Here is a 15,794-nt window from a genome sequence, read left to right as displayed (position 1 = left end):
GTCCCTAACCACTATTCATTACTCCTTACCTTATTACACATATATATATTCGTCGACACGTCAATCTTGCGACGACACTTCAATATTTCATCATAATAAATACATAGCATAATCAAATTACTCATATAGCATCAGCTTATTGATCATAAACATGCGGCAACAGCATAATACACATAGTCATCGTAATAATATCATAACACCTCAGTCAACTCTCAAAATCGTCGTAGCTTCCTCCAATAATTTCAAAACCTAAAAAAATCCTCTGCTCATGTCAAAAGTGTCATCTGCCACAAACGTACTTTAAAACTCGTGATCCCATACCAAATATATCATGCAAAGCTCTCATAATATCACAATGGGTCTGAAAAAATATGAACAGTTCACAAAGTACAGACAAAATACAATTTCGTAAGTGTGAAGTTACCCAACTGTGTAATTGCGTAAACATGTGTCACTGATGTAGTAAAAAAAAATGTTTGTTTGTTTGTCTGTTAAATAATCAGATAGCTATGTAATTTATGTGTTAGAGGAATATGGTACCGATGTGTAAAGTTGTATAAGCAAATACCATATTAGCTAGGGCTCCTTGTGCTTGCCAAACACATGATACACAAAGTAAGCGTGTACCCCCCTGAGGATTATTGTAATTATACCCTCAGGTGTTACAGATTACAGCAATGGAATGAAATGTATCACGGAAAACTTTCTTTGTAATTCAAAAATCTTTAAAAATAAATGTTTTAAGTACAAAATTAATCACTCAAATACGTGTCCTGTAGCGCTAAATGTGCGTCTTGCTGTAAGATAATCTCTGTGGAAGTGTCGTAGTAATTGTCCTCCGAAAGCTAAGTTCTGCAGAAGTCAATGTACTTACCTGTGTCAGCTGATCTTGTACTTCCCGGATTTCTCTTTGGTGTTGCGTATTAATTTGATTCTGATTTTGTTTGAATTTCCTAATTTGTTCGCACTCTTCTGTGTCAGTGATGGCTACGGGTCTTGTGTCATTCAGATCATCATCTACCTTTGCAGATAAGTTAGTGAACTGATACGAAAGTTCGGCTAATTTCTCCGATAGTGTACTTATTTCCTCAGTGTGTTTTTCTGAAGCAAGTTTCAGAGTGTCCATTTGTGTTGAAATCGTATCTACTGTGTCCTTTAAGTTTTCTTGAGTTTTTGCAAGTTGCGTAACCGAATCGGTAGATGCAACTCAGTCAATTTTAGCTTGCAAGGTGTCGTGATTTTCATGAACAATAGTTTGCAGTTCTTTTATGGCTGCTTCATGATTCTGTAATGCATTTTCATGACGCGAAAAAATAGATTGGAAATGCTCACAAATTTGTGTTTTTACGTCATTACAGACTTTTTGACATTTCGATTCAATGTTATGTAACTCAGCAGTTAAATATTCACGTGTTTGTTTGAGAGTTTGTTCCAATGAGTGACTTTTGAAGCTTTTGCTGTGTTTGTCTCTGATTTTGTTCCATTGTGTGTAACTGTTGCTGTGTTTGTCTCTGGTGTTGTTCCATTGTGTCTAACTTTTGAAGCTTTTGTCCCACTTGTTGCACTAATTGTAATAACAATGCACTGGTGTCTGAAACAAGTTCCTCAGTGCTTTTCGGCAGTGAATTTGCACCGGCAACATTCACATTTTGACAAGCGGAAAATGTGTCTTGACTCATTTGAGAAAACGGTGAGAACCAAAAACCTGAGTCTACGGTATTTGCAATATTGTGTTCTGTCATTCCCGATTCCTGAGGCGAGCTGTTGCCGACCGACTGATCGATCGATAATGCTTCCCTGTTCACTAAATGTTTCACTGTGTACACCATTATTTGACGCCCACTCCATTCCCTGTTCACAGTTACCAAATTACTACTTTGAATATTAGTTAATTCATTACATGGTGGTGTTAACACACTGCTTTCGTCTTCACTGTCATTTCTCAGTTTACTTTGGAGCCTAGTCTTACGTTTTTCACACGCCATTATTGTCACAATATTTCACACGATAACACAGAAAAACACAATTTCAAGAGCAAAAATAGGGGAACACATTAACATAGCACTGAAAATAATATTTGGTAATGGCAAGCGTAGCTGTGAAGTACTAGGTGCAAATCTACATGCATGCCACAACTGTTTTACTGTACAACAATGAAAGGCTGCAACTACAAAGGAGATTCTCTCTACAATTACGCCCTAGCAATAAACAAAATCTACACTAATTACTCAAACTACAAGAAAAAAATCAGAAGATTCCAGTGAAGTATCCTGGCAGGATCGCCATATGAAACGTCCCCTATAGAACATTTATACAAGACTATGCATAAACTGACACACAATATTTTTTAGCGCAACACAATCTGACTTTAAGAAATCCCTACAAAGGAATGGCCCTGACTAACATTAACGTGTACCTTTCACAAATCACTTACCTCACAAAAATCTTCGTTACTCAAGCTACTGCTATACAGTGAGCGCCACTACAACCAGCTAAATAAAAGATTCAAACTATGGAAGTCACTAACTACTGATAGGGATAGTAGGCAAATGAAAGATTTTAAAAGAGAGTAAGCAATGTATTTACATTGATAGTCATAATATATATAGCAGTTCATAATATCCAGTATAACAAATTTCAAAACTCCGCCATCTCTCTCCCCACATCCACCACTGCTGGCGGCTCACCTCCAACTGTGCAACGCTACGGGCTGTTCACATCCAGCTGCCACAGCCCAACACTACAATGGCAGACAACAATGCAAACTTGCCACAGACTGCACACAGCACAGCCAGTGATTTTCATACAGAGTGCTACATAACGTTGCCAATAAGGAAATATAAACAGCCTACTTACACACTTTTCCAATATTACCTTTTTCCCAATATTGCGTTATTCCCAACATTGCGTTTTTCCCGCATATGCGTTTTTCCCGCATATGCGTTTTTCCCGCATATGCGTTTTTCCCGCATATGCGTTTTTCCCGTATTTGCGTTTTTCCCGTATTTGTGCAAATATGGTAAAAATGCAAATACGGGAAAAACGCAAATACCTTACAAACGCAATTATGTGAAAATCGAAAATATCGGTAAAAACGCTAGTTTGGGAAAGACGCAATATTGGAAAAAATTCAAATTTGGAAAAAACGAAAATATGGGAAAATCGAAAATATCGGTAATAACGCATATATGGGATATTCGAAAATATGGGAAAATCGAAAATATGGGAAAAACGCAATTATGGACAAACGCAAATTTTGAAAATTGCAAATATGGGAATAACGTAAATAATGGAAACAAGCAAAGATGGGAAAAACACGAATATGGGAAAAACGCAAATATTTGAAACACACAAAATTGGGATAAATGTGAAAATGGGAAAACGGAAATATGGGAAAAACGCAAATATGGGAAAAACGCAAATATTTGAAATACGCAAGTATGGGAAAAACGAAAATATGAGGAAAACCCAAATATGAGTAAAACGCAAATATGGGAATAACGAAAATATGGGAATAACGAAAATATGGGAATAACGCAAATATGGGAATAACGCAAATATGGGAATAACGCAAATGTTGGAAAACGCCAACTTGGGAGAAACGCCAATTTGGGAGAAATGCAAATATGGGAAAATCGAAAATGTCGGTAAAAACGAAAGTAAGTAAATAACGAATTGTTGGAAAAAACGCAAATATGGGAAAAACGAAAATATGGGACAAACACAATACGGGAATAACGATATTATTGGAATAACGCAAATATGGGAAAATCGAAAATATCGGTGAAAACGCAAGTATTGGAAAATGCAAATATGGGAAAACGCAAATATGGGAAACACACAAATATAAGAAAAACAAAATATGGGAAAAACACAAATATGGGTACCACGTAAATATGGGAATATCGAAAATTTGGGAAAAATGCAAATATTGGAAAAACGCAAATATTTGAAAAACGCAAACATGGGAAAAACGCAAATATGGGATAAAAGCAAATATGAAAAACGCAAATATGTTAAAAACGCAAATATGGGAAACACGCAAATATGGGAATATCGAAAATTAGGGAAAAATGCAAATATGGGAAAAACGCAACTATGGGAAAAATGCAAATATGGGAAAAATGCAAATATGGGAAAAACACAATATTGGAAAAAACGGAAATATGTGAAAAATGCAAATATGGGAAAAATGCATATATGGGAAAAACGCAGGTATTTAAAAACGCAATTATGGAAAAATGCAATTATGGGAAAAACGCAATATTGGGAAAAACGGAAATATGAGAATAACGCAAACTTTGGAAAACGCAAATATGGGAAAAGCACAAATATGTGACGACGCAAATATGGGAAAATCCAAAATATGGGAAAAGCGGAAATGTGGCAGAAAGACAAATATGGGAAAAACGCAAATATGGGAAAAACGAAAATATGGGAAAAAAGAAAAAATGGGAAAATCGCAATTCGGGAAAAAACGGAAATATTCGAAAAAAGCAAATACGGGAAAACCGGAATATGGGAAAACGAAAATATGGGAAAAACGCAAGTATGGGAAAAACGCCAATATGGCAATAACCAAATATGGGAAAAAAGATAATATGAGAAAACCCAAACATGAGAAAGACGCAAATATGGGAAATACGAAAATATGGGAAATACTTAAATATGGGAGAGACACAAAAAATAGAAAAACGCAAATATGGGAAAAACGCGAATATGGGAAAAACGCAAATATGTGACAAGCGCAAATATGGAAAAAACGCAAATATGGGAAAAACGCAAATATGGGAAATAAGTGTGGGAAAAACGCAAATATGGGAAAAACTAGAGTATTGGAAAGATGCAAATATGGGAAACACGCAAATATGGGAAATACGCAAAATTGGGGAAAACGCAAATATGGAAAAAACACAAATATATGAAAAACGTAAATGTGGGAGACATGCAAATATGGGAAAAACAGAAATATGGGAAAAACACAAATATTGGAAAAACGCAGATATGTGAAAAACGCAAATATGTGAAAAACCCAAATATGGCAAAAACACAAACATGGGAAAAACGCAATTATGGAAAAACGCAAATATGGAAAAATGCAAATATGAGAAAAACACAAATATGGAAAAAACCCGTATAGGTGAAAAACGCATATAGGTGAGAAACGGATATGTGGAGAGAACGCTTATATGGTAAAATTGAAAATATGGCAAAAACCAAATATGGGAAAAAGCAAATATTGGATAAAACCAAATATGGGAAATACGCAAATATGGGAATAACGTAAATATGGGAAAAAAGCAAATTAGGGATAACGCAAATATGGAAAACACGAAAATATGGAAAAACGCAAATTTGGGATAAACGCAGTAATGGGAAAAACGTAACTATGGGAAAAACTCAAATTTGGAAAAAACTCAAATATAAGGAGAAACGCAAATATGGGACAAATGCAAGTATGGGAAAAACGCAAATGTGGAAAAACGCAAAAATGAAAAAAACCAAATATGGGAAAAACGCAAATATGGGAAGACGGAAATATGGGAAAAACGCAAATATGGAAAAAATGCAAATACGGTGAAAGGTGGCTACACTGAGCCACTGCGCCAGAGATTGCGCCAAAGAGTATTATTAAGCCGCCTACACAGTGCTTGGAGAGAGCTCGTAGCAGGCAGTGCGTGGGCAGAGCTCGTAGCAGACAGTTCGTGTTGAGATGTGCTAGTGGTCAAGGCTTGTCGAGATGTTGTAGTAAGGAGTGCTTGTTCCATGTTTTATGCAGTTGTTTGATGGGATAGACAGCAGATGGTTCGAATGGAAATACTGTAACGATCAGAGTGCTTTTCGTCAATATACACTCCTGGAAATGGAAAAAAGAACACATTGACACCGGTGTGTCAGACCCACCATACTTGCTCCGGACACTGCGAGAGGGCTGTACAAGCAATGATCACACGCACGGCACAGCCGACACACCAGGAACCGCGGTGTTGGCCGTCGAATGGCGCTAGCTGCGCGGCATTTGTGCACCGCCGCCGTCAGTGTCAGCCAGTTTGCCGTGGCATACGGAGCTCCATCGCAGTCTTTAACACTGGTAGCATGCCGCGACAGCGTGGACGTGAGCCGTATGTGCAGTTGACGGACTTTGAGCGAGGGCGTATAGTGGGCATGCGGGAGGCCGGGTGGACGTACCGCCGAGTTGCTCAACACGTGGGGCGTGAGGTCTCCACAGTACATCGATGTTGTCGCCAGTGGTCGGCGGAAGGTGCACGTGCCCGTCGACCTGGGACCGGACCGCAGCGACGCACGGATGCACGCCAAGACCGTAGGATCCTACGCAGTGCCGTAGGGGACCGCACCGCCACTTCCCAGCAAATTAGGGACACTGTTGCTCCTGGGGTATCGGCGAGGACCATTCGCAACCGTCTCCATGAAGCTGGGCTACGGTCCCGCACACCGTTAGGCCGTCTTCCGCTCACGCCCCAACATCGTGCAGCCCGCCTCCAGTGGTGTCGCGACAGGCGTGAATGGAGGGACGAATGGAGACGTGTCGTCTTCAGCGATGAGAGTCGCTTCTGCCTTGGTGCCAATGATGGTCGTATGCGTGTTTGGCGCCGTGCAGGTGAGCGCCACAATCAGGACTGCATACGACCGAGACACACAGGGCCAACACCCGGCATCATGGTGTGGGGAGCGATTTCCTACACTGGCCGTACATCACTGGTGATCGTCGAGGGGACACTGAATAGTGCACGGTACATCCAAACCGTCATCGAACCCATCGTTCTATCATTCCTAGACCGGCAAGGGAACTTGCTGTTCCAACAGGACAATGCACGTTCGCATGTATCCCGTGCCACCCAACGTGCTCTAGAAGGTGTACGTCAACTACCCTGGCCAGCAAGATCTCCGGATCTGTCCCCCATTGAGCATGTTTGGGACTGGATGAAGCGTCGTCTCACGCGGTCTGCACGTCCAGCACGAACGCTGGTCCAAGTGAGGCGGAGAGTACAAGGATACCGCGCTGTGTTTTGGCGGCGGCACATACTCAAAGCAACAGTCAAGTCTGCGCGCCGCACAAGGCAGTCGTTGACCGCGAACAATTGCTTCCTACGTCACGCGCCTACAGCTGATCGGGCGCTCAGTGCGAATGCACTGACAGCCGTAAACAAATACACAGTTTAATTTCGCCGATTAAATTCAGTATAAAGCTATAGTGACTTGATGAATTCTGTTATTAACATTCAGTATTTTTCAGGATACGGTTCTATAAAATATTTAAGAACTTCAGGTAAATTCTGTGGGTGTCCGACGTTAAGAGGACTTGCTATCGAGAGATTTTCTGGAAGAATGTAATTTCGAAGAAGAAACTAATAAACTAAAAAGGGTAACTATTAATTGAGTTCATTTTTCAGGTAACATATTTTCACTTAGGTACGTACTTGAGACGTAATTTGCTGCTCGCGATTACGTGATTCATACTTTGTGCTAATTTCATGTTCTATGAATTTACGTGTGAAGCGACGTGCTTGCGTACATTTTCTGATTTTTGTCAATGTTTTATTAATGAACAGGATTGTTATTTGTATATATTCTGCATCGCTTGGCTGCGCTGCTTTTTCACTGATGTCATGTTTTTCTGTTATGTGTATGCTGTGCTTATTTATTTAAATTATAATTGTAACCTGATTTATTGTGCTGATGTGTTTAGGTATGTAAGTTATACTTTGTGATTTATCTGCTTGCGCCTTCATGTTTACTTATTAAGATTACATATGAACATTTATTTGCTTATGCTGATATGATGCTAATGACATGTTTACTGCTTTGCGTATGGATTGCATATTTATACATATCTGGTGTTGTCATAACTACTCTTTAATTTGGTATATAGCAATGCTGATGTACAGTGTACGAACATAGAGTTTAGGTCACACTATTGGATTAATTATAGATTGTTCGCTTGGCAGAGCCTCGTTATAGGAATTGTGCTGCATCCACTTTTTGACATTCTGTTCTCTACTGGTATATTTACTCGCTATTGCATGTTTTGCTTACGCTCAGTGCCTTATATTTTTAAGATAAGAAAATGAACTGCTATAATTCGACGAACAACATTAGTACAAGAAACTTCATAGAAGTCACATGAGCTGGAGGTTTTATGGAAGCTGTATAACTTTATGCTAATAGGAAGGAAGCTAACGACATGACATACCATTACTAGGTTTAGACCATTGACAGTTATTACACTGCATTTTTCGTGAGCAATTGAAATAGGAAGTGACACTTGATACAAGAAATACTCCACATGTTTGCTTCTGCCATAATTCTTGAAGTGGTGTACACACTGTGAAATATTGTGATCATTCACATTCCGTAATCGTACTTAATTACTGAGAGTTATTCGAACTAAGTCTGTTAGAGGTCATGTATGCATTTCTTTGTTTATAATTCATAATGAGCAGAAGATTTGGGTCAGATGGATTACACAGAGGTTGTGTGTTGGCAATGTGTCTTCAGATTGTATGGGATGATGAACTGAAGTTTGCATTAGGATTTTATCTGTACTTGTTCGAGGAGACTGACTAGAGGAAAGAGTTGTTATGGAAGTGAAATGATATTGGTAATAAGGTTTATATGTATCGACGTATTGAAGAGGTATTATTGAGGTATTATTGAGATTGTGAGAAGTTGATGATTATTGGAGTTTTGGTGGATAAGAGGTAAAGTAAGTGAGGAGCATATATTGGCAATAAGGGTTATATGTATCGACGTATTGAAGTATTATTGAGGTATTATTGAGATTATGTGATGCTGATGATTATTGGAGTTTTGGTGTATAAGAAGTAAAGTAAGTGAGGAGCATATTTTTTTTGTTGGTCTTATGGAACAAGGAGGATGAAGATAGCTGACTAGAACACTAAAGCAGAAGGAAGATAGTCTATACACACACTTTGTTAAATCACTAAGCAGTATATACTTTTTTTTGAAGAGAGGAAGTATTTGCATATCTTGGCTCACTGACAGTTGTTCAACAACAGTACATTTGATCTGGCTTGGCAAACATTGGTCTTGACATGATGACTATGACGTTGACCTAACTATTATTGACTGTTATACATTGCTGCCACTACTACTTGATACACATGATGAGCATCAGATTTTGACAGAATTACATTTACACAGTTAACACCATTCAATTACACAGTAGTACTTAATGTGGATGAAAGATGAATGAGTGTGTTTTGTGTGTTCTCCTTTCCTAATCCTACCCACCTATCTCGTAAATATTATTTTATTTGTTTGTAGTGGCTTGCACTGACACCCATAAATATTACAGGTTTACTGATATTTGAGTATTTGTAATAGTTAATATGAAAATTATCTGACATCATTTGTGTGTTTATTATGATTTGTATGTTTAGTGTAAAAGCATTTGTACGTGCATTCAAACTATTGTTCATGCCTGAACTGTCTGATTAGTGATGGTAAATATTATGAACTGTTACCTGCACTTTTTCAACATAATGTGTGACACTTAGGACATGTTTAATTTCTGCTGATGAACAGTGTGATCAGGGATAGTGAATATTATGAACTGTTACTTGTACTTTTTCTACATGATTGGTGCCACTGGGACATGTTTAATTTCTGCTGATGAACAGTGTGATCAGTGATAGTGAATATCATGGACTGCTCTCTGGACCTGCTCATGATTGCTAGGTGTAACTGATGGACTACTTGTATGGAAATGATGTCACTTGTTGGTGTCTGCACCTGCTCAACATTGCTGGGTGCAACTGATGGACTGCTTCTACTGAAATGATGTCACTTGTTGGTGTCTGCACCTGCTCAACATTACTGGGTGCCACAGATGGAACTGCTTCTACTGAAATGATGTCACTTGTTGGTGTCTGCACCTGCTCAACATTGCTGGGTGCAACTGATGGACTGTTTCAACTGAAATGATGTCACTTGTTGGTGTCTGCACCTGCTCAACATTGCTGGGTGCAACTGATGGACTGCTTCTACTGAAATGATGTCACTTGTTGCTGTCTGCACCTACTCAACATTGCTGGGTGCCACTGTTAGAACTGTTTCTACTGAAATGATGTCACTTGTTGGTGTCTGCACCTGCTCAACATTGCTGGGTGCAACTGATGGACTGCTTCTACTGAAATGATGTCACTTGTTGGTGTCTGCACCTGCTCAACATTACTGGGTGCCACTAATGGAGCTGCTTCTACTGAAATGAAGTCACTTGTTGCTGTCTGCACCTGCTCAACATTGCTGGGTGCAACTGATGGACTGCTTCTACTGAACTAATGTGACTTGTTGCTGTGTGTACCTCTTCAACTTTACTGGGTGCCACAGATGGAACTGCTTCTACTGAAATGATGTGACTTGTTGGTGTCTGCACCTGCTCAACATTGCTGGGTGCAACTGATGGACTGTTTCTACTGAAAAGATGTCACTTGCCGGTGTCTGCACCTACTCAACATTGCTGGGTGCCACTGATGGACTGCTTCTACTGAACTAATGTGACTTGTTGCTGTGTGTACCTCTTCAACTTTACTGGGTGCCACAGATGGAACTGCTTCTACTGAAATGATGTCACTTGTTGGTGTCTGCACCTGCTCAACATTACTGGGTGCCACAGATGGAACTGCTTCTACTGAAATGAAGTCATTTGTTGGTGTCTGCACCTGCTCAACATTGCTGGGTGCAACTGATGGACTGCTTCTACTGAAATGATGTCACTTGTTGGTGTCTGCACCTGCTCAACATTGCTGGGTGCAACTGATGGACTGCTTCTGCTGAAATGATGTCACTTGTTGGTGTCTGCACCTGCTCAACATTGCTGGGTGCAACTGATGGACTGCTTCTGCTGAAACGATGTCACTTGTTGGTGTCTGCACCTGTTGACCATTGCTGGGCTAGAATTATCAACTATTTGTTTTTTATGTGAACATTTGTATAAACTGATTTTTTATGTGTTGTGTAAACTATTATGTAAAGCCACATGTATGAAAAGAATTTGTATTGCCTACTGTATTTTGTATATTAGGTTATTGAAAGGTCAGTGCAAAGCCAAAATTTTAACTAATTATGTGATATTTAGGTATTAATATTATCTTTTATTTTTGTCTGTATTTTTCTGGACGAATTTGGTGGTATTTTCACCACCAATGCTGGCAAAAATACCATCAATTTCTGGCCTGTGGAGGAGGAGCATATGAAAGGTGGCTACACTGAGCCACTGCGCCAGAGATTGCGCCAAAGAGTATTATTAAGCCGCCTACACAGTGCCTGTTAAGAACTCGTAGCAGGCAGTGCGTGGGCAGAGCTCGTAGCAGACAGTTCGTGTTGAGATGTGCTAGTGGGCAAGGCTTGTCGAGATGTTGTAGTAAGGAGTGCTTGTTCCATGTTTTATGCAATTGTTTGATGGGATAGACAGCAGATGGTTCGAATGGAAATACTGTAACGATCAGAGTGCTTTTCGTCAATATATATGAAGGTAAAATATTACGTGGTTTTTCATTAATTCCGTGTGTCTCAAATAATGCATCATTACAGGTTCAGTCAACAAAGCATCTGGCTTGTGTTCTTGTATTAGAGTGGAATTCTGGTTTTCTTGAGTAATTATGGTATTTTTATTTCCTTTAGTTACTTCAGTATAAATGGTATTTAAAATTTCTTGTCTTGTTGAAGAAGAACCGTGCCAGATGTGTGCGTTGAGTCACACTCCCACACACAGAACAGTTACACTTGTGCTTGTTGGCTTTGTAGATTTTATAGTTGCTGAGGACTTAATTAATTAATTGTGTTAACCAAAATTTTCATTCATTATTTATTGTTGTTCTTTGCAGTCAGATAGCGTAATAATACTAGTCAGGGCCAACCGATTACGAGACACAGCGTAATCGGACATACAGCTACTAAAAACAAAAAATATTTTCAATCATATTTAATTAAGCCCCCATGCAACGGGAAAAACGCAAATAAGGGAAAAACGCAAATATATGAAAAACGCAAATATGGGAAAAACGCAAGTATGGGAAAAACCATATATGGGAAAAACGCAAATATGGGATAAATGCAAATATGGGAAAAACGCAAATATGGGAAAAACGCAAATATGGGAGAAATGCAAATATGGGGAAAACGTAAATATGGGAAAAGCGCAAACATGGGAAAAACGCAAATACGTGAAAAACGCAAATATGGGTAAACCCAAATATGGGTAAACCCAAATATGAGAAAAACGAAATTATGGGAACAACGCAAATATGGCAAAAACGCAATTATGGCAAAGACACAGATATGGGAAACACAAATACGGAAAAATGGACATATGGAAAAAACGCAAATTTGGGAAACAGGCATACATGGGAAAAACGCATATATGGGAAATACGCAAATACGGGAAAAACGCGAATATATGAAAAAGGCAAATATGGGAAAATCGAAAATATATGATAATCGCAAATATGGGAAAACCGAATATATCGGTAAAAACGCAAATATGGGAAAAACGCAATATTGGAAAAAACGCAAATACTAGAAAAACGAAAATAAGGATAAAACGCAATAAGGGAAGAACGCAAATATGGGAAAAACCCAAACACGGGAAAAACTAACATTTGGGACAAACGCAAACATGCGAAAATCGAAAATATGGGAAAAACCCAAATATAGGAAACATCAAAGTATGGGAAAAACCCAAATATGGGAAAAACACAAATATTGGAATATCGCAAATATGGGAAAAACGCAATATTGGGAAAAACGAAAATATGGGAAAAACGAAAATATGAGAAAAACGCAATATGAAAAGAACGAAAATATGGGAAAAAAGTAAAAAGGGGAAAATCTAAAATATCAGTAAAAACGCAAGTGTGGGAAAGACGCAATACTGGAAAAAACGCAAATGCAGTAAAAACGAAAATTTCGGAAAAACGCAAATTTGGGAAAAACGAAAATATGGGAAAAAAATCAAATATGGGAAAAACGCTAATAAGGGAAAAACGATAATATAGGAAAAACGCCAATATGGGAAACGCGCAAATATGGGCAAGACACAAATATGGGAAAAACTCAAATTTGGGACAAACGCAAATATGGGAAAATCGAAAATATGAGAAACACGCAAATACGGGAAAAACGCAAATATCAGAAAACACAAACATGGGAAAAGCGCAATTATGGAAAAACGCAAATATGGAAAAATGTAAATATGAGAAAAACGCAAATACTGGATACACGCAAATATGGTAAAAACGCAAATATGGGAAACACGAAAATATGGGAAACGCAAATATGGGAAACACACAAATATGGGAAAATCGAAAATATCGGTACAAACACAGGTATGGGCAAAACGCAATATTGGAAAAAACGCAAATATGAGAAAAACGAAAATGTGGGAAAAACGCAAATCTGGGAAAAACGCAAATATGGGAAAAAAGCAAATGTGGGAAAAACACAAATGTGTGAAAAACACAAATATGGTAAAAACGGAAATATGGGACAAATGCGAATATTGGAAAAATACAAATCTGGGTTAATCAAACATGGGAAAAACGCAAATATGGGAAAAACGCATAAAGGTGAAAAAGGCACATAGGTAAAAAAGGCAAATATGGGAAAAACGCATATATGGGAAAAACGCATATATCGCTAAAACGCATATATGGGAAAAATTCACATATGTGAAAATTGTAAATATCGGAAAATTCCAAATTCGAAATACTGGAAACATCGGAAAGCCATAAATATCATAAAATCGCAACTTTGGCAAATGAGAATTTTCTGACATGACTAGAGTACAAGGAGGACTCCTTTGGTAGGCTGGGTTCTTGAGTAATGCAAAAAAATCGAAAATATGGGAAAAATTCAAATTTTGGGAAAAGGCCAATATGGGAAAAATCGCAAAAATGGAAAAAATGAAAATATGGAAAAACGCAAATATGGGAAAAACGCAATAATGGGAAAAACGCAAATATGGGAAAAACGCAATAATGGGAACACGCAAATATGGGAAATTCGAAGATATCGGTAAAAACGCAATTATGGGAAAAACGGAATATTGGAAAAAACGCAAATATGGGTATATCGAAACTATGGGAAAATCGCAAATATGGCAGAAACGCAAATATGCGGAAAACGCAAATATGGGAAAACCGAAATATGGCAAAAACCAAAAGATGGGAAGAACCTAATCACGGGAAAAACGCAAATATGGGAAAAACGCGTATAGGTGAAAAACGCATATAGGTGAGAAACGGATATGTGGAGAAAACGCTTATATGGTAAAATTGAAAATATGGCAAAAACCAAATATGGGAAAAAGCAAATATGGGGAAAAAAACCAAATATGGGAAATACACAAATATGGGAAAAACGCAAATATAGGAAAAAGCAAATTAGGGATAACGCAAGTATGGAAAACACGATAAAATGGAAAAACGCCAATGTGGGATAAACGCAATAATGGGAAAAACGCAACTATGGGAAAAACTCAAATTTGGAAAAAACTCAAATATGGCTGAAACGCAAATATGGGTCAAATGCAAGTATGGGAAAAACGCAAATATGGAAAAACGCAAATATGGGAAAACCAAATATGGGAAAAACGCAAATATGGGAAGACGGAAATATGGGAAAAACGCAAATATGGAAAAAACGCAAATACGGGAAAAACGCAAATATGGGAAAAACGCAAATACGGGAGAACACAAATATGGGGGAACGCATATGGAAAAGATGCAACCATGGGAAAAACGCAAATATGGGAAAAACCATACATGGGTAAAACGCAAATATGGGATAAATGCAAATATGCGAAAAACACAAATATGGGGAAAATGCAAATATGGGATAAACGCAAATACCAGAGAAACGCAAATATGGAAAAAATGCGAATATGGGGAAACACATATGAGAAAAACGCAAAAATTGGAAAAACGCAAATACGGGGAAAACGGAAATATGGAGAAAACCTAGATATGGGTAAAACGCAAATATGGGAAAAACGCAGAAATGGCAAAAAGCAAATATGGGAAAAAAGGAAATATGGGAAAAACACAAATATTTCAAATGCGAAAAAATGGGAAACAAGGAAATATGGAAAAAACGCAAATATGTGAAAAATGCAAATATGGGAAAAAAGCAAATATGGGAAAAAAGCAAATAAGGGAAAAACGAAAATATGGGAAAAATGCAAATATGGGAGAAACACATATATGGGGAAAACGCAAATATGGGAAAACGCAAATATGGGAAAAACGCAAATATGGAAAAATCGAAAATATCGGTAAAGACACAATTATGGGAAAATCGCAATATTGGAAAAAATGCAAATATGGGTATATCGAAAGTGTGGGAAAATCGCAAATATGGGAGAAACGCAAATATGGGAAAAACGCAGAAATGGCAAAAAGCAAATATGGGAAAAACGCAAATATTGGAAAAACGCAAATATGGGAATAATGCAAATCTGAGAACAATGCAAATATTTGAAAAACGCAAATATGGGAAAACGGAAACATGGGAAACACACAAATATGGGAAAAACACAAATATGGGACAAACGCAAACATTGGAAAAACGCAAATATGGGAAAAACACAAATATGGACAAAACCTAAGTATGGGGAAAACGCAAATATGGGAAAAACGTAAATATGGCAATGACCAAATATGGTTAAAACGCAATTATGATAAATACACAAATATGGGAAACACGCAAATGTGGGAAACACACAAATATGGGAAAAACGCAAATTTGGGAACAAC

This window comes from Schistocerca piceifrons, chromosome 11 (assembly GCF_021461385.2).
Source record: "Schistocerca piceifrons isolate TAMUIC-IGC-003096 chromosome 11, iqSchPice1.1, whole genome shotgun sequence".
NCBI lineage: Eukaryota > Metazoa > Arthropoda > Insecta > Orthoptera > Acrididae > Schistocerca > Schistocerca piceifrons.
Note: the sequence above shows the minus strand (reverse complement) of the source record.